At 37.7% G+C, this 18,720-nt stretch overlaps 1 protein-coding gene across 1 annotated transcript in view; it reads left to right on the forward strand.

Annotated features, from left to right (window-relative positions):
* The first annotated feature begins 420 nt into the window (after positions 1–420).
* Positions 421–18,720, forward strand: part of ZNF366 (zinc finger protein 366) — a 38,983-nt gene continuing 20,683 nt past the window's right edge. The window contains exons 1-2 of the mRNA XM_074813157.1: positions 421–532; positions 17,046–17,115. The gene's annotated coding sequence lies outside the window, so the exon portion shown is untranslated. The remainder of the gene's footprint in view (positions 533–17,045; positions 17,116–18,720) is intronic.

Genomic DNA, 18,720 nt, shown 5'->3' on the forward strand with positions numbered 1-18,720 from the left:
TGCTCCTTCTCTAGAGTAAAAGCCTGCATTATTTGTGCAAGCTTATGGCTAATTGTTCTGCACATGGGTGTCTTATTTCTACCCACTACTTCGGAAATTCATTTCATGTAGTTGCACATAGCAAACTCTAAAGTACATTTTATGAAGCCAATAATGCAGATATAATACTTGAGGAATTCCTTTTGCTTTGGATATATTTATTTTTCCAAACATTTTGTTTGAGAGAAAACGAGATTGCTATCTGCTGTTTCCTTATTTTTTTGCAGGAAAGCAAAGGGTTGTTGACTTCCTCTCCCCTCCCTTCCTTCCTTCTTTCTGAAGGTACTGTACTCATCTGAAAAAAAGAGAACGAAATGATTGTTCCTGTTCTCTTTCTTAAGTCATTTGAAACACTGTCCCTGCTAGTTTTCCAAGTTTACTGCAATCTCGGCACGGGGGGAGGGAGAGAGATTGAGAAAGGAGAGAGAGAGACTTACCAACATGAGAGCAGGTAGAGAGTTTAGGGCAAGACTCCTTCCAGCTTCAACAACGGGTAAGTTAAGTAAAAATGCTTTTATGGTTAGTTCTTTAGAAGTACAATATATATGCTTTTGTGTTAAGGAAAGGCATTAATCAGATACACATTTAACTGATAAAAATATAGTAACCCTATGCACTGACAAGCAGTATATTTATGCTATAGATAACTATAGTCTGCTTTTTAGATACTGGTGATAATAGCATACAGTTTAACCAACGCAGACAAGAAAGTGTTTTCCAGTGAGGCTGATAATATTCATAACATAATCTGCTGTGAATTTTGCACATACGGCTTCTGTTACCAGAATCTTATTACAGACTTCACTAACTTTACCTTGAATGTTTCAGCAAGATTCACTGGGCCATTGCTGAAATAAAAAGAGGAGCTGTGTCCTATGCAAATTGATGTATTTCATGTATCATCTGCCACTACTGAAGCCTGCTCCAGCCCACCAGCCTGTGCTATAGTGGGAGAAGAATTACTAGGACTTTTTTTTCCTTCAAATCGTATTGTGTTTGTGATTATACATGTTTATCTCTACTCATCTGTGTATATGATTAGTCTAGGAATAGTGACCTTTAAGACATGGTAAGACAATTCCAGGTTCTCACTTGAAAAAAGAAAAGAAAAAGTTCATGTTGTGTAGTACGTAACACCAAAGCTTATCACCAGCATCAGTAATAGGATGGACTCAAATGTTATTTGTTTTTTCAATTGTTGTACATACCAATAATATCTTTCACATTGGGCATAAATGTATCAGAATGATCAGAAGTGACACATCGAATGAGTGATTGAATGCAAATGTGTGTTCCAAATATTGGAAGAGAAAAATACCCCCCATGCTTTTATAAAAGCAGAATGCAGAAGTGGGGGGAAGAATTAGGACAGGTGTCCATTTCTCTGCAGAAGAAGAGCTTGATCATCTTCTGACCTAGTATTTCTTCAAGCTGCAGCTCTCTGAAGTGCTGGGTCCTCTGCAGGGTGCCTGGAGCCTGAACAGAGTGTCTCCAAATGGTGGGCAGGCATCGCGTAGGGCCAGCAGGCAGCTCGAGCTGCCCCGATCCTGCTCCTGCTCCTGCTCCTGCTCCTGCTCCTGCTCCCACTGGGGCACCTGGGCTGTGCTTCTGTCCCAGGACAGCCCTCTGCTCCCACCCCTCACTGAACCAACTAGTGGAAAGGATTTTCTTCTCCCTCTATCTGGTGTCTTTCTGCAAATCTTTCTGTAGGAAGGAGTGATCTACCCAAATTCAGCCTGATTTCTGGGTAAGTTGTAGATTTCCTTCACTTTAAGAGCAGCAAGTGGGTTCTGCCAAAGGAGGTGGAAATAACTTGTTTCTCGAACTCTGTAGCTTAATGTTGCAGCTTGGTCTAGTTTGGCACCAATTATTAGGTTTATCAGGTTATATTTAACCCACAAAGAATCATGTGCTAATAGCAAGTAAATGCCAGATGTTGACATGAAACCCACTTGCCACATCTTTTGCTCAGGATACCTGGGTTTATATTTTATGTGACTAAATATTGATACAAATTAGATTATTTGGACAGCTATTTTGACAGTTACATGCCAAACATCTGGAAAACCACTTTTTACTTCAAGTGAGTAGAGGAGGAGTCTCTCAAACATTAAAAACCTCATAAGCCCTGTATCCATAGTGGCATTTTGCTCAAACCGCAGAGTGTTAGTCTGGATTGCAATCAGCTGTAAATTTTGACCTGGTTAGTTCAGAGGTTCAATTTGCCATATAGGTAAGAGCCAGTTGCAGCCTTTAGGTATAGATTTTGGTTTTGAAGATACCAAACAGTAATGTATTCTTGATTTGGACCATGTATACGATAAATGCTTTCTCTGAGAGATTGGAATACATAAATAAGAATATATGTTCATATACATAGTAGGTGGCCTGAGCAGTACACGCTGTTTTTAAACCCATTCCCCAATAATGAGCACAAAGAAAGAGTATTTTTAAAGCAATGCTTAACAACTTGACAGTAAAAAACAGACCTTGAATTTTTAACTTCATTCTTAAATTTCACCCATCAGGTTTACTCTTCCTTCAAATAATACATCTTTGCAAACATTTGGAGTTTATTTGTTTTCACAGTGTATAATTTATTGCTGGAATAACTGTAACATGATTTAGTATAATGGTAATTTGTCTCACAACTAATATCTTTCTAGAGGTGTCTGGAAGAGGAGATTTTTGGCTGATGTGTTATCCTTATCCCACATTGCTGAGATATTTACAAGCAGAGAAGGTTATAGTCTGAGGCTGGATTGAATACACATCTACTACCAGTTTATGACACAAATTAAATATTTGTGAAATGAATTTTCAATTATTTACCTCAATGTTATAAAAAAAAGAAAAAAGAAGCAATAAACCAAGAATAAAAAGAGAGAGGCTCTGTTTATTTTGCTTAAAGTCATTGTTTGTATTGCTAAGAGACATATTTATGTATATAGCATACATAAGTGGTCAGTAAGTGTATGTATTTTGCCAGAGAATTATTTACAGTCATTATTACAGTTTGATTTGTTCTCAATTATAATAAAAGAGAATATGTAGGATTTTACTTTTGTTCTGAAAATTAAAAACAAAACTACACCAATGATGGCAAAGATGTTACAGAAACGAGTTGTAGCCCATGGAAATTCCAAGTTAACAGGTCTGATTCAAAAAGCATAGACACTGATAGAAGTCTTTCTGTAAGTGTCAATTGCCTTTTTTTTAGGATCAGTTAGGACCATCTTCTTTAATGGTGAAAACTCTTGAGAATGTGAGTTTTGAATGCAGAATAGTAGCACTGAGTTTCATTCCTAGTAACATTTTGGCATCTCTAGCATAGGTTTTTGACCAGGAGATAGTTTGAATCTTTGAATTTTAAGGAGTTTTTTATCAGTTTTGCATTCTTTCCAACAAAGACATCAATAAAAGCCTTGCCTTAGGACTATCTGGATTCAGAGCAGATACTGGTGGACTGAGAGGCATGATGTGCATCGCACAGGTGAACATATTGGCATGTCTTTTAGGTGCCGTTTCTAGTAGTGACAGATAGATATGCAGGATTTAGAATGAGAGAAGCACAGGGGGATGAGTCATGGTAGCAACCTGAGACAAGCCTTGTATACCAAGGCAGAGTAGTATGGATTACCCCAGATAGCACTTATACTGTTTTCGATCTTTGATACTGCAAAGCCTTGATGATGCAGAAAGGCATCTATCTGGATGGACCACTCCACTCAGCCCGACATATCAGCAGAATACCACCATGAGAAACAAAAGCAGTAAAGGCTGTATAAGGAAATAGACATTTTCTGTGACCATGGTTTAAGGACACAAGTCAGGGAAAGATGTGTAAGGAAAAGTAGCTTCTTACTAGTTGATAAGAAATTATGCATAGCTTCTGAGCACTCATGTGTGTTCCCCAGTAGTAATTAAACAAATGAAACAAACTGGTCCTTCAAACAGACCTTACAAGTGCTGTGTAGACTGCTACAGGTAGTTGTAAAGTTGTTAATTTGTTTGATGGACTAATTTTATACACCAACTGATTTTTAAAAGTAGACCACCAGTTAAAACCAAGTGAGCATTTTCTTCTGAAATGCAGTGGTATTCCCCATTCTACTTTACCATCCCAGAAGACCACTGCAAAGTCAGCTTGAATGTCAGCTCGGAGAAGAAAGAATTATAGAGAGACAAATAATGTGAAGCCTTTAAAAAGAAAGAAACGAGTCTGAAAAAAAAAAGACTTTGGATTATCCTTTTTCTGCTGAAAAGCCGGTATTTTGAGGCTGAGACCACAGCTTTCCATTGCTGTTAAAATGCAGTGGAATTTTATGAATGCTATTCAGATTTTCATCAGTGAAGAGGCCTAATTTAATACTTATTGGTTATTTAAAACATGTATTGAACTGTGCACTGGCTGTCTGATTTTTCTTTATATCTTTCTGGCAGGGACTAGTCCTTCTTGTCTGACTTCTGAAATACTAATGACCCAGTGAAAAATATTATTTAATCTTTGCTTTACTTCCTTCCAAATGTAATTCCTTTGTGACTTGGTTTTGTAAACCAAATGGTTCTATACTAGTGTTACCTTGATAAACAAAACACAGCATTTTCCTTCTAAAACAACAAAGTTTAATGTATTGTACAGACTTCTAATGCCACTGAAAGTTATTAAGCTAAGCAATCATATATTAAAAGAAAATACTTTCATGCTTTGAAAGTTACAGGAAGAAATTATGGGAAAATTTGCGCTTTTATAAATGTTCACTCCTTATTTTCTCCTTTGTATATTAGAAAGATACATTATTAATTATTTGAATGAAGGATGAAAAAAGATATTAACTTTCTCTTTTCTCCCTCTTCTACTATGAAAGTTAAAACACTGACACATTTTTCTTCTACTTCGTAGGTCTGCATGAATTCATGTGACTTAGAAGAAAAAACTTAGGATAAAAAGTGTGTTTCCTGAAAACTTATTTTCCCTTTGCCAATATTCATAAAAAGTAAACCTGGAAACATCCAACTTTCCAGCTGCTTATGTTCATTAACAGCACTAGAATTCAGAGAACATTGAAAGATACAAATGTTCATTGAATCCGAAGGTTCATTTAATTACAAAAAGCTAGAAGGTAAACTGAGTCTCATACATTGATAGCATCACTTTTTGCTAATGAATTAGAGAAAGGTACAACTGATTTGAAATCAAAAACAAGGTTATGAGAAGGGTCATAGATTTTTAGACACTATTCTTAGATGATGCTGTACAACAAGGAATACTAATGCACAGCAAGCAGGCATTACCGATGCAGTCCTCTGTCTGGAGGCCTGATGAAGAATAGAAACCACCTAATTTGTCCACATGGAAAGAATTTTGCGGGTCGGTGGTCCCAGGGTGGAGGAGCAGGTGTGGCAGGTCTGGGATGTGAGCACATGGCTTTGCCCCTTCTCTGGGAGCAGCTTATTCTGATACCAGGCCCTCTGATAAGCCACAAATGTGTTTTCTGGGAGGGACAAGATGACTTCCAGTCTTCCTCTTCACTGGTTTGTTGCTATTCCTGACTGTGCAAAAGCCACTTATGCTTTAGTCTTCTCTGGTTAGGGTTGCAATGTAACTGTTAGACTCTTTTTCCAGTGACGAAAGACCTTTTGTTTTGTGGAGGGACTTATACTGGGTCTGCTACTAAAGACTTTGTAAATTGGAAAGAGTATGTCCTTTTAAAAACACCCAATACACTAGGTTTAAACCAAACTTAAATATACCTACTCTAAAGATATCCAGGAAGAACACATTGGAATATAGTTACTCTTTCAGGTTTAGTCCTCTCTCTGAGGTGCTTTCAAAAGCAAATAGTGTTTCAGCTTTGTGTTTCAGCCCCAGGTAAAAATTATTTGAAAGCATTATTTGAAAAGGGTGTGTCTTTCATACAGTACTTCCAGGTAGTAGGATGCTTTTCTACCTGTCTACTTAAAAGTATTTACAATACATGTATAATGAAAACAATATCAGGAGGTGAAAAGGAAAGGGATGATCTGAGTTTAGAGCATTTGCCAGCTTCTAAGGAACAGCAGAACTTGTCTGAACCATCTGGTAGGCATCAGCCCACACAGCATTGCTTCCCTAGCGCAGGTTTCTGAGGCTATGAAGAGTGCCCTGTATTTGCCCCAAACTATTGTCCTATGATAGGAATTCCAGAAAGCTGTAGAGGACCTTCTGGAAGAGCAAGTTGACAAAGTGCTCGCAGGTTTACCAGAAACTAAACCCATCCATTTATAAAGGTGCAGGAAAAGAATATTTTTTCTGCAGCATGACAACAAGGAATCACAGCAGTTATATCAAACAGTTTTTCTGCATAATGCTGCACTCACAATATGAAGTCACCAAGGTTTCCAGAATAACTTTGTATGTCTGTAGGTAACATTTCATCAGGATGCTATGAAAGCAGTCACATGCATCAGAGAAATGGTGCTGACTCATCCTCTGTATCTCCTCTTCCCTCTGCCAGAAATATCAAAATACTAATTAAAGTCTTTTGATCCCAAACACATTAATTTATTTTTTCATGTCCCACAAAATGAAAAAATTTGGCTTAAGCCACAGGTAAAGAAATGCGATTGAACAGATGTCACTGGAGTCTGTAGGCAAATTATCAGGATTTGGGATCCCCTATAATGACTGCAGCTAGGATTTTTCACTACCGCATTCACTACTAGACACAGACAAAATACATGAACAGGCACCCAATGGAAGGCACTGAACGTGGTTAGGACAGTAAGTTGGAAGATAATTCGCAAATCTATTTATCCCCTGGGTAATATCCCCATCCCCATACCACACCCTTGCCTGTTATTCCTCCCAAAACACAACAATAGTTTCTATCAAATCCTCCAGGTTTTTGTATGTGGCACCTGACATTTTTCCAGATAAAAAGCCCTGAATAGAATGATTGTGGGGGAGGGGATGGGGCAGGGATTGAGAGAAAGTGTTATATTAATATATATGCTGTTTTCTTATAAAACTTCATTTTATATTGCTGGCTGGCCATTCTTATTTATGGGATAGAGTCACATTGGTTTGATGGCTTTTTTCATTTCATTTTCTTGTGATGAAAATCTGAACTGAGATAGTATGCCAGAACTTTGGCATCACTAACAGTGAAGGATCAGTACTAGAGTGGTTTGGGAATTGTTCAGAATTTCAGATTTCAAACTATGCTGACTTTCTTCTTAGTTTTTTCTTTTTCTTTATTTTTTTTCCCCTTTAACAAATTTCTTATTTGTTTGTAGCTCTAGTCTCTGTTCCAGTATCTGCTGATGACATTTGGTTAAGTCTGAGCCGTCATTCCCACTATGTGTGCTAGTTTATTGAATTCAGCAAAAATGGCGTTTTAAATCTGTTTCAGTTTAAAATAATTAACCTCAAGAATTTTTCCTTGTTAGTTGATTTACATAGAGATTTGTTTTCTAATTAATCAAAATCACACCAGCAATATAAAATTTGTTTTAAATTTCAGATTTTCTTTAGTTCTGGCTGCAAACTAATGCTTACTTTTAAAACTTTCTAGAAGTTAACAAAATAATTAAGAGCAATACGCAGGATGCATTTTGGGGATCAGAGAGGGAAAGACTTTGCTTTTTGCTGTTCAGTCAAGGAGCAGATTCAAGTTTGGCATCACAGGTGAAGGGCAAAGCCAGAGAGGAAGTTTTCTTAAATGACTTCTTTGCAGGCACTTCATATGATCAGTCAAAGATCCATTTTATCCTGGAACTGAAGAACTAAGCACATTTCTCTTTAAACAAACTGATTTTTAAAAATTAACTCTCATTTGAATGCAATTGTGAGATGTATGTGAAGGTTATAATTTTTCTGTACGATAGATACATATTCAGCACGGTTTCAGTGCTTTAGCACAGATTTTATGCTCTGGCAGTCTGGAAAGCAGAGCTCCCTGATCACAGTGCAGATATATTGAAATTAGTTTCCTCCAATGCCACAGTAATTTGCCTTAAGAGTAATTTTTAACTCTGTCTCATTGCTCTTATTTTTTTCTATTTGGGTAGCAATGAAATAAACACAGGGTGTCCTAGGAATGTTCCTGACATCTCTAACTGCTTTGTTGTGTTTACTACCGAACTTATGTTCAGAGGGAAATGTGTAAATTACTAATGAGCCAGCTTAATTTCAAGTAAGTAATAGAGGTTAATAGGGATTAATTGGTATTTTCAGCTAAGCAGCTTTTCCAGCAAGAATCCTGCTCAAACTTCAGTTGAAAACAAATTTATTAATCTTTCCTAAATGGTTAGGAAAGTATCATCTGGTAACTACTTTTAATGAACTGGACACCAACAGAAGTACTCAGTAGCAGATATATTTTTCCAAATTCTGTCAGTTTCTGGATGAAATCCTCTTCTTTCAGTTCTTGTAGGATATATCATGTCTTACTGAAACACATGATATTTACCACTTCAGCAACCTTCAGTTTCACTATGAGTTTTGAATTGTGTGAAACAAAGAATTGAATGCAAAATAAATATGAAAAGCAATGGTCCTGCTGAAGACTAATAATACTCCCCCATGTTTAAGTAAAAATAGACTTGCATTGAAATAACTGTTTTGGAGACTTTATATGAAAACTCTCCCATACAATCCTCTTCTCCCTTGGCCCTTCTCCAAGAGTATGCACACATTTTACCTGGTACTTTCTTTTTTGAGGTACCTGTTGTTTTACACATGTAATGCCCAGAAGGTGCAGTTAACTGCTAATGGTGTAGGAGGGTGCCAGCGGGCTGGCTTGAAGAACCAAGGCTGAAGGTGGCCCTTAGCTACCCTTTAAGATAACAAAGAGGTGGGAGGAGACCAGACCATCTCTCTGGCCTCCATAGAGGTGATAATGACACTGGGACTACAGTAGGAAGGAAAACTCAATCTATTTCCTTTTTAAAGGTCATGAATGTTAGTGAAAGCTTTACTTTCAAAACAACAGCCCAAGCAGGACAACATGAGGGTTATGGCAGGGCATGCTTTTTTGATCATTTCCATTTTGGGTGTTCTTCATAGCTACATTGTTTGTTTTAAAATAATATTATTGTACAGCTCAAATTCTGTCTCCAGTTCACTCTATAGTGTTCAATGATTGTGCTTTGCAGGTGGGAAGATTATGTCCAAAGCGTTCTTTCAAGGACTTTACACTCTATTCAATATTACTATTTTACTACCAGATCCTTCTTTATATTATTTATTTGTTCTTCAGTTCACCCTGTCTCTTACAATATCTGTATGGTGAGAAAAAAAATCCTAAAACTGTATTAGTGTTATCTGATAATTTTCCAGAGGAAAAGCTATTTATTACATAGGATTCCTATGGCGCCAAAAATGTGCTATTTTAATTTGCAGTGCCAGATATGGAAGTAGACAGGAAACAGGGATGGAGTGATAGGACTTCTATAAACAGTGATTAAAGTGACTCCACCTGCTTTATAAAGGCAAGGGCAGATCCATGGTTCCAGCCTTTGACATGAGACCTTCTTATCCAGCTATGAAGAGGAAGAAATTTGTCTTATTGGCATCTCCTCATAACAGCCAAATCCCAAATCTTGTTCTCAGCTACACCCCAGATTTTCCATAATGTTTTCAGTACAATATGGATGATGCCAGGGAGAGAAATAGGACAGTTACTTAGGATGAATTACTGCCATTGTTTAATTGCATTATTAACTGAGCTGGCTAACCCATTGTTAATACCAGTGAGAGCAGGATCAAACTGCATTTTCATCTGGTCTGCTGTCACCAGTTAAGCTTTGCACATTTGAAGGTCTGTTACTGGATGTGCTCCTGATGTCACCATCATGGCCAGTCTGTCTTGCCAGCCATGAACTCTGGGCAGGGTCTGGAAACTCAGTGTACCTGTACCCAAATTTACCCAAATTGGTGACCCAGTCCTGTAAGAATATTTATATGAAACTGAATGTACACCAATAACATCAAATTCAGTGCAAAATATAAAGCCACAAAGTGGGAGACTTTGACTCATTTTCCTCCTCCCCCCCGAGGAGTTTGGACCCACATCCCTAGCCTCTTAAAGAATTGTCCTATCTAAAGCCTGTGAGGGTAACCCTGCTCTCCTTTGGCTGGAGCTCGGCCATTACACAGACAAAAATGTAAGTGCCAAGGGGCAGGGAGCAGAGAGAAGTCAGACAAGGCAATCAGGGGCTGTAGACTCCATCCCTCTAGAGATAGGTCTGAGCTCCCCTTCAGGTGTCACATCTCCAGGTTTACTGAAAGTTAAAGGCACATCATCCTCCTGAGTGATTGCATTTAGGCTTGGCTAGAGTGTCAGGCTTCCTTGTAACCCCTTCTCTGCAGTGCCAAAGCTCCAGAAGAAGGGACTGAGGGTCCAGTATGGGTGAATGCAATTTGTTAAGGGACATCCTCAACCTAAAGTCTGACCTATACTCATTTCCTGAACAACAGCTCTCAGCACTCAGTCTTGTGTTTTTGTGTTCAAAACAAGGAAAAGTAATCTGGGGTACCTAAGACAATTTCCTCTTGACATGGATACAGGAGTGTCTTCAAAAGCAGCCCAGTGCCACACACTTGTTAGTGTGGTTGAGGCAGTAGTTCATCCCTGTGTATTCTACAAACTTCTATTCAAAATATGAATGTATTTTGCTTTCCTATTTTGGTGGGAAAAAAGAGAGACATTGTACATTTTTAAAACCCTAACCAATAAAGAGTATGCAGTTAAAGGGTTACCAGCAAAAATTATCCATCTTTATAGTGACAAAATAATGGTTTCTAAAGATGTGAGAAATTGAAGCAGGACAGGGTCAGCTGTTCAGGGACTTGGTGGAGAGATGGAAGGCAGGGCACGAGTGACGTAACCTACAGTACACAGTGGGTTTCAGGGGACTTTAAGGAGAAGAAATAGAAGGGTTTCAGGGAGAGGTAGGTTGAGAAGAGCGTAGGTGGGCATCTGTCCTGCACAGTGCAGCTTTCACTGCCCTGGCTCCTCTCTAAATCTCTGGAGGTACAAGACCCTCCATCAAAGCACTCAGAGGTATCTCACTTACCCTGGACACAGTACCTATCTTTGTATGCCGCTCAGCCCACAAGATGGATTTTTGTATTAAATAACTTTTATTTATTTATTTATTAAATAACTTTTATCCACATCCATCCTTCATGAAATAAAAAAAATCAGAATGTAACGTCTTTGGATCAGGAAAACTCTGAGCCACAGACAGCTGGAAGCCTGAAGACAATGCTGGCAAGTTGTCATGATGCTCTCTCTTTGTTTCTTACATTCTTCACAAGACCAGTATCTTGGGTTAGGTACACTACAAGCCTGAGCTGATATGGCTGGTTTTACATCCTCCTGTACCTCACCAAGAGCTCTGTTTCAGGCTACATTTAGCACGTTTCTGTGGACGGAAAAAGAAAGACTCAGGCCCACCCTGCTGTGCGGTGGGACAGGGCTGTGCTGTGGATGCAGAGGTAGAGATTTGCTGGTAAATGGCTGTTCCCTCCCGCCTTCCTCCCCACCCCAAAGCAGCCTTGAATTCCCTGTTGGTACCAGAGAACCAGGCAGGTGGAGATTCTCAGTTGAGGACATATAATCTTTGTCCTCTTACACAATTTTAGACCAGATAATTTGCTGTGCAGGCTCCCACCATGTGTAACTGCAGTTTGGGGTGACTTTGTGTAAACAGCTAACACTTCAGAACCTGTGAATTTAACAGCCACTTTGTTATCCAGGTTATCTATGTATAGCTGATCATTTTAGCAGATAGAATAGAGAAGCAGAGAGGGAGTGAACCACAGATGGAATAGAGAAGTGAAGAGGGAAGGAAACATAAGAGAAGAACTAAGAAAACTCACAAAGAGGAAGAAAAAAGAAAAAAAAAGGAGAAAGGAGGATAAGAGAAATAAAGAACCAAAACAGCAGCAAGTCTACACTGTACTCAAAGGGCACTTCATATGTACATTGATATGACTAGAGATGGTCTGTGAGGTTTAAGTACTGCTAGGGGCATTACCAGTAAGGCCCTATTGCAGATGTTCAATGGTTAACCCAGCCATACTGCTCTGTGACCTCCACCTGCTGTCTTGTTAGGCAACAGAAAAGTAGTGACAATGATAGTGAAGGTTTTGCTAAATTAAGGACAGAGCACACATAAAAGCAATGAGAAGGGTAGCAAATCATTTCGCTAAACTCAGAACACAGTTACCTCACTACAGCAACAGGCAATTTAAAAAAAATCTAATCAATGCCACCACTGACAAGCAAATTATGCCACAAACTACTCTATGAGCACATTTGATGCCGCAAGCAGTGCCCCAGCTTTTGCAGGGTGGGTGGTGGGACTGCTTCAGACTTGGCTGAGGAAATCTCAGAATCTAGTTTAACACTCTCAATAATTATCAAAACAAAAATGATCTGTAAGTTATGGAAAAGTGAATGTGCATTCATTTTTATGCTATTTAAAGCATTTTCTCTATTACAAGAAATACCAAAGTAACTATGCTCCTCTAAAAGTCCACATAGTGCTTGGTCCCTGAAAACTGAGTACAAAACCAAGTTACACATATATACAAGATGATTCCAAAAGCCACTCCATAGTCAATGAAGGCAAATGGGTATGTTTCCTAAGCTTCTGTATTTACCAGCTAAAATAAAACAAAAATTATGTAAGTTAAAATGTTAAAATTTGAGAATAACAAAGACAATGCAGGGAGGGTATTTCTATTGCACATTTTTCGGAGACAAGACCCATTTCTTTGTATTGGTGCCATCTCCCAGACAGTTTTAATGCAGCTTAGCATTGCATAGGGAGCCCTTAGAGCAGAAGCAACATCTAAAATGATCAAACTTCAATCATAAAACAAGGAAGACGTGTTGAAACAGAGTCAATGAAGAAAAAAAAAGTTTATTTAATATGTAAGATATCTTTGAAAGTTCATTGCCTGTTGCATCTGTTTACCATGTCATGTTAAGCTGTTTAAACCTGTCAGATTTTTAATCAATTAAGTTTCTTAAGTGTGTGATTGTATGGTTTTCATTAAGTTTGTCTGCAAATGTTTCTATCTGTTAACATATTGTCTCAGGATATAAGTTATCTATTTCCATATGTATACAATATATTTGTTGAAAGTATCAAATTTTGGTCATGGCATAGATGGGTTCATATCTCACTGGACAACAGAACCCATAACAAATAACAAAGAAAATTGTGAAGGATTATTTTCAGGGTTCATTGGAAGTCTTTCTATAAGCCTTAGTGAGCTCTGATTATGTCCTAGGATGAATTACCAAGGTTATCAGTTTTCTTTTACCAAACATTTGCTGAGGAAAAAACCCACATTTGTTAATGGAAAGAAGAAGTTTTATCCTGAAGCCTGATACCAGCAGATGAAGGTAATTTCCCAGGGAGAAGTGAAAAGGGACTGAGCTCCTCAGTACTATTGTATTGATGTAGGAAGAACAGATCTAATCTCGTCCACTTCTCATTTTCAGTCATTCCAGATCATTTTCATGAACAATTGTTTACTTCTTTCCAATTCCAATTCTATTAATGATGGTAATCCAAAAGGGGAAGAGAGATATTTATAGCAATATCTTTATCTTGATAGTGTTCTCCATTTAAACACACATATTTGTTTCATAAAAGGCATGGGACAAGAAGCCTTATCTCAGAAGACAATTAAGCTGATGGTTAAATCATGGACTTCATTTGACACCAGGTCTACATGCACATGTGAGAGACAAAACAAGTGTTTGTAGAAGTGTTATTGGAAAATATTTGACTAAACTCCACAATAGCTATTACTCCCAGCTCAGGTCTGTTTTTTTAAGGCTTCCCCAACATTTGTGTCTCCCTAATCAGTATCTGCACTCAATGATTTTGGACACTTTCCCTAAATCCATGTTTATTTTTGCACGGTAGTCCAAATTTCTGTCTTCTCCCAGCTCCACACTGGGGAAGAAAAAGTGCTTTCTTCATTTAAAATTTAGGTTGGCTTCAAATAATGTAGCATAAGGACTTCAAGGCTGATCTGGGTCTACGAACATATACTCAGTTTATATAAAAACTGTACTCAGTTTATATACTCAGCTTAAGTATAATAACACACACTCGGTATATGTTAATGGAGTTGATTTTTCAAGTTCGTGTGCTTCAAATGTAGATATTTATGCCTGGAGAACATGGACGGAAAACACACCTTACATGGACTTCTCTAAGGAATAAGAGAGTAGGATTGGCACCGATTTTAGAAAAGTTCTGGTGTGGGTTTGAACATAGTCTTTTACCTTCTGCCCTCCTCTAACAATGGTAATCACGCAAGCCTAGAGTAAACAAAATACCTTAACTTGAAAAAAACTACACAAATAATCCATTATAGAATAACAAGGGCAGTTTGAGCCAATATCTAGTGAACTTAGTATTGAAATAACTCTAAACCTTTTGAGCACGTGTAGAACTGCTGCATCATTCACCAAGGCAGCACTTACAAACAAAAATCTGACTGTACAAATGACAAGCAGCTGCGCAGATTTTACAGATATAGCGCATTAGTATCATCTAATCCAAATTCTTATCAAGACAGTTCATAAAACCAGCAAAACAGGCAAGATACACTTGAAAATTACAGGTTAAAAACATCCATATAATTGTTTTCCAACTTTGTGAAATTATGAAATTCCCAATTGAAAAGGAAGTGAATGGCAACATTATTGCATGATTTCACTCACACACTGGAGGTAGCAATAAGGCAAAGAAAAAAGTGGCTTATGGAGGGTTCATGCTGCTATTGAAGAAAACTAGCAGTGTAAGGACGGATCAAATGTGTATTAACTGAAAATACTTGGATACCAGTAACAGATACATTCATTTTTGTACAGGTATTCCCGGCATTTTCAAAGTCTGACAAATAGCTCCAAGTTGTGTAGATTTGGTAGGGAGCACTGTTTTGCTGCTGAAATGAGATGAGTTCATCATAGTAAAGCCCCTTTGGTCAGATCTTGAGACTGATGCAAGTTTTGTGTAAATAGCAAATGAGTGAAAACTAAGTAAAGAATTTGGTGCTTAGTTCAACAGTTGTATGACTGAATAGATTTAAAACTAAAACCTATTTGGACATATGAACTGAATAAAGGAGATCACATTAAACCTATTGAGATAATCATAGCCATTAATATAATAAGAGTTTACAAAGTTCAGAGACAGAAAAAAACCCCTGCTGGTTGTTCAATCAGGCTGAAGCTCTTCAACTCCTTAATTTTAGCTCAAGAAATGTAATAGTGTGTCATTTGTCACTGATCCTCATCACATTCAACACAGAAACAGCTGTTTGATTTCATTCTTTCCTTATGGATGCCAGTATTTCAGGCCCCAAGAGGAGAGCAGAAATGCACTCTTACAGGGCATGGTTTCTACAGTCATACATATTCAATTAAACGTGAAATTTCTTTTCCAGCTAAGGGAAGCTGTTCAGCCTACTCAGCCACCTTTAGACTTCCTACACTTCCCTGTTTTATCTTCTTCTGAAATAGCAAACACAAGTGCAAACCTCCTAATAAAGTAGCCTGTTTCCCTTTGTCAGAGGGTACATATCACTTTCATTCATCTTGGTCTCATTTCTGGCTTTACCATTGTGTTGCCCAAGAGCAAAATCACAGCAGTAGTAGTGTTTAAGCTTAAGAAACTTCACAACCTCACATTTTTATGGCTGGGCTTATTATTAGTCTATAAACAGAAGGCACTTTCATACAAGAAGCAGAATATTGGTTCTACTGAAGTCTAAAGAAAATTTGCTGTTGACTTCAGCACAGAATATTAACTGTAGACTGCAACAATGCATATGCTCGTAGAATGAATAGCATGATTTACACACTTTTTTAAATCCTTTGTCTGTAGAAATATGAGTGGAAATGAGAAAGTAAATGGTAATTCTTATACTGTATTGAACTGTATTCCTCTTTCATGGAAGTTAACTCAACAATATTATTAGCTGCTGCATAGATACTCTATTTTGGAAATACCTCAACAGCTATCTGAACTCACAGTTGCCTTTTTTTTCTTTTTTTGAAAGGGCAGGGAGAGAACTAATTTGTGGTTTTATTTTTCAAAATAATGTATTTCCCGATATACTTATTTACATAACAAAAGAAACTGTGAGGATGCTAGTTTGTTCTAAAGAAATGAACTTTTTAATAAGCTCTGGAGTGCTAGGTTTAGGGTTTTTTTATGTTTAAGTGCCCATTCAGCGTGGAAACCTCTGTCTCAGTGAGCTTTCCTGACCAAGTTTTCAAAACTGAGGAGCTGAAATACTACTGATAAAATCTAGAATTTTTAATATCTATCCAGGTTTAAACTAATGTCAATGTTTAGAATCACACACCACTGTGCTACATAGAATTAAATTTTAAATACTAAATGCTGAAGAAAGAAAGAAATTTTAAAGTTCTTATATAGGAAACACAAAAGGTCCCTAGGAGATATTTAAAACAAAAATTTTTTAATTCACCCCTGCTTATCTATTGATGAGTATTAAAATGAGATCAGCTACTCCAGAGTCAGATAGAACAAAATTATTGGGGAACTGCGCTATTAAAAGCTTTAAAGTTCTCCACTGAAGTTATTTAAAGAAGGAACTGCTCCTGAACTATTTCTTACATGGTGGTGAAATCTGTAGTGTCTTCTACAGTTTCTTCCAGACTCACATTTTTATGCAGTTAAGTTCTGGTCAAGGTGAAGATCATGCCTCTATTCAAATTAGCAAGGGTTTGTTACTGACATGAAAGGAGATGAGAAGACAGGCTACATTTAATCTTTCCTCAATTAATTTCTACATCATGGGGTTTAGCAGACTGAAGGGGAAAAAAAAGCAGCAAGGTAATCCATATTTAGAATGCAAATCTGTACTTTTCCTCCCCTTTTAGGTGCTCTTTTGTTGGATTATATAGCATCTTTCTGATTGTGCTAGTCACTAACTGTTTAAACACTTTCCCTTGTAGGCTTGGTCCCGTGATGTGTGCAGCCGTGGACAGTGGAATAAACCCATACACTCACTGAAAGCAGCCAAAGGTTAGTAGTGCAAGGAAATTATTTCTTTCTGGTAATTTCAAGCAGTTCTACAGCCTCTGCCATGTTCCAGAAAGATTGAAATTTTGCATAAAACAGGCTGTGGAAGAAGGGAGTAACCAGCAGCTGAGACAAGAGCAATTAGACATAACTCACTGTCACTTCTGTGTATTTTTGGCAGCATTTCAATAATCCAACAAAAGCAGTAAAAAACATAGCTGAGTTCTCAATTGCTATGGGCTTTCTGAAGCATTTTATACCCATATTGCTGGGAAAGAGTCAGATACACAAGATGAAATATATTTGAGACACAGGCGTATACTTTGAAGGGAAAATTTTGGTCTACACGCACATTTTATGTTCAAACTGTGTGAGTTTAACTTTGCTTAAAATGAATTAAAAAACACCCACTTTTGCCCTTTTGGAAAGAAGTGGAGTCTTTTTTGGTATTCTGAGGATTCTCTTCTCCCTTTTTAATAAGTCAAGTCTTTGTACCAAAGAGTCTTCAAGATCTAACTGTTCCTTATCTTGTCCAGGGAGTTAGGGTGACAAGAAAATACAGCAGAATGCATGCTCCCTAACAATCCTCTCTGATGGAACATACATACTTATATATATTACATATATACACATACACACACAAACATAGTGTATATATAGTGTGTATATATATATGTAAATAATTTCCAGTGAGTGAGCTAGGGACTGAAAGTCATATGTAATTATCAGATACTTGTCCCAGACGTAAGCAATTTTTTTTAGCCTTTTCCACTATCATAGTTGCTTTTTGAATCATCAGTTTAGAGATCCTACAATACTACTTCTCCTTTGAGCATTGATTGATCCCTTTGTCTAAACTTTCCATCTAAAAGGGTGTCACTGAGCCTCTGGATTCACACAGTATCTCAAACATAATTCCACAGTCTACCCTGTTAGAAGGAAGTGAACACTTTGCAAGCAGGTTTTTAAGATGCCTTCTCTTGTCCACAGTCTAACTAGGTCAGAGATGTGCTTCTATCTATCTTTAGAAACAGGTTCATCCAGCACAGAGATTCCTGAAAAAGAAACAGAAGTGTCTTTAGTACTCCAACCATCTTCATGCTCTCCACCCAGCACTTCCAAAGAACAGTGTTTTAAATACCATCAACATGTTACAGGTGACAGAGGAAAAATATCTAGTTTTCCAAACTAATCTCTGCCTGGTTGGATAGTGTGTACACACTATCACACACACACATTCACGTAAGTGCATCCCTCAGGAGGACTACAGGATGTGTAAGGTTATGAAGGGTGAAAATTAGAGGGGCCAAAGCCCAGCTAGAATTGAATCTGGCTACTGCCATAAAAGACAATAAAAAATGTTTCTATAAATACATTAGCAATAAAAGGTGGTCTAAGGAGAATCTCCATTCTTTATGGGAAGTGGGGGAAAACATAGTCACAAATGATGAGGAAAAGGCTGGGCTACTTAATGTCTTCTTTGCCTCAGTTTTTTATAGTAAGACCAGTTTTTCTTGGGGGACCCAGCCTCCTGAGCTGGAAGACAAAGACAAGGAACAGAATAAAGTCCCCATATCACAGAATCACAGAATCATCTAGGTTGGAAAA

Source organism: Strix aluco, chromosome Z (assembly GCF_031877795.1).
Source record: "Strix aluco isolate bStrAlu1 chromosome Z, bStrAlu1.hap1, whole genome shotgun sequence".
Classification (NCBI taxonomy): Eukaryota; Metazoa; Chordata; class Aves; order Strigiformes; family Strigidae; genus Strix; species Strix aluco.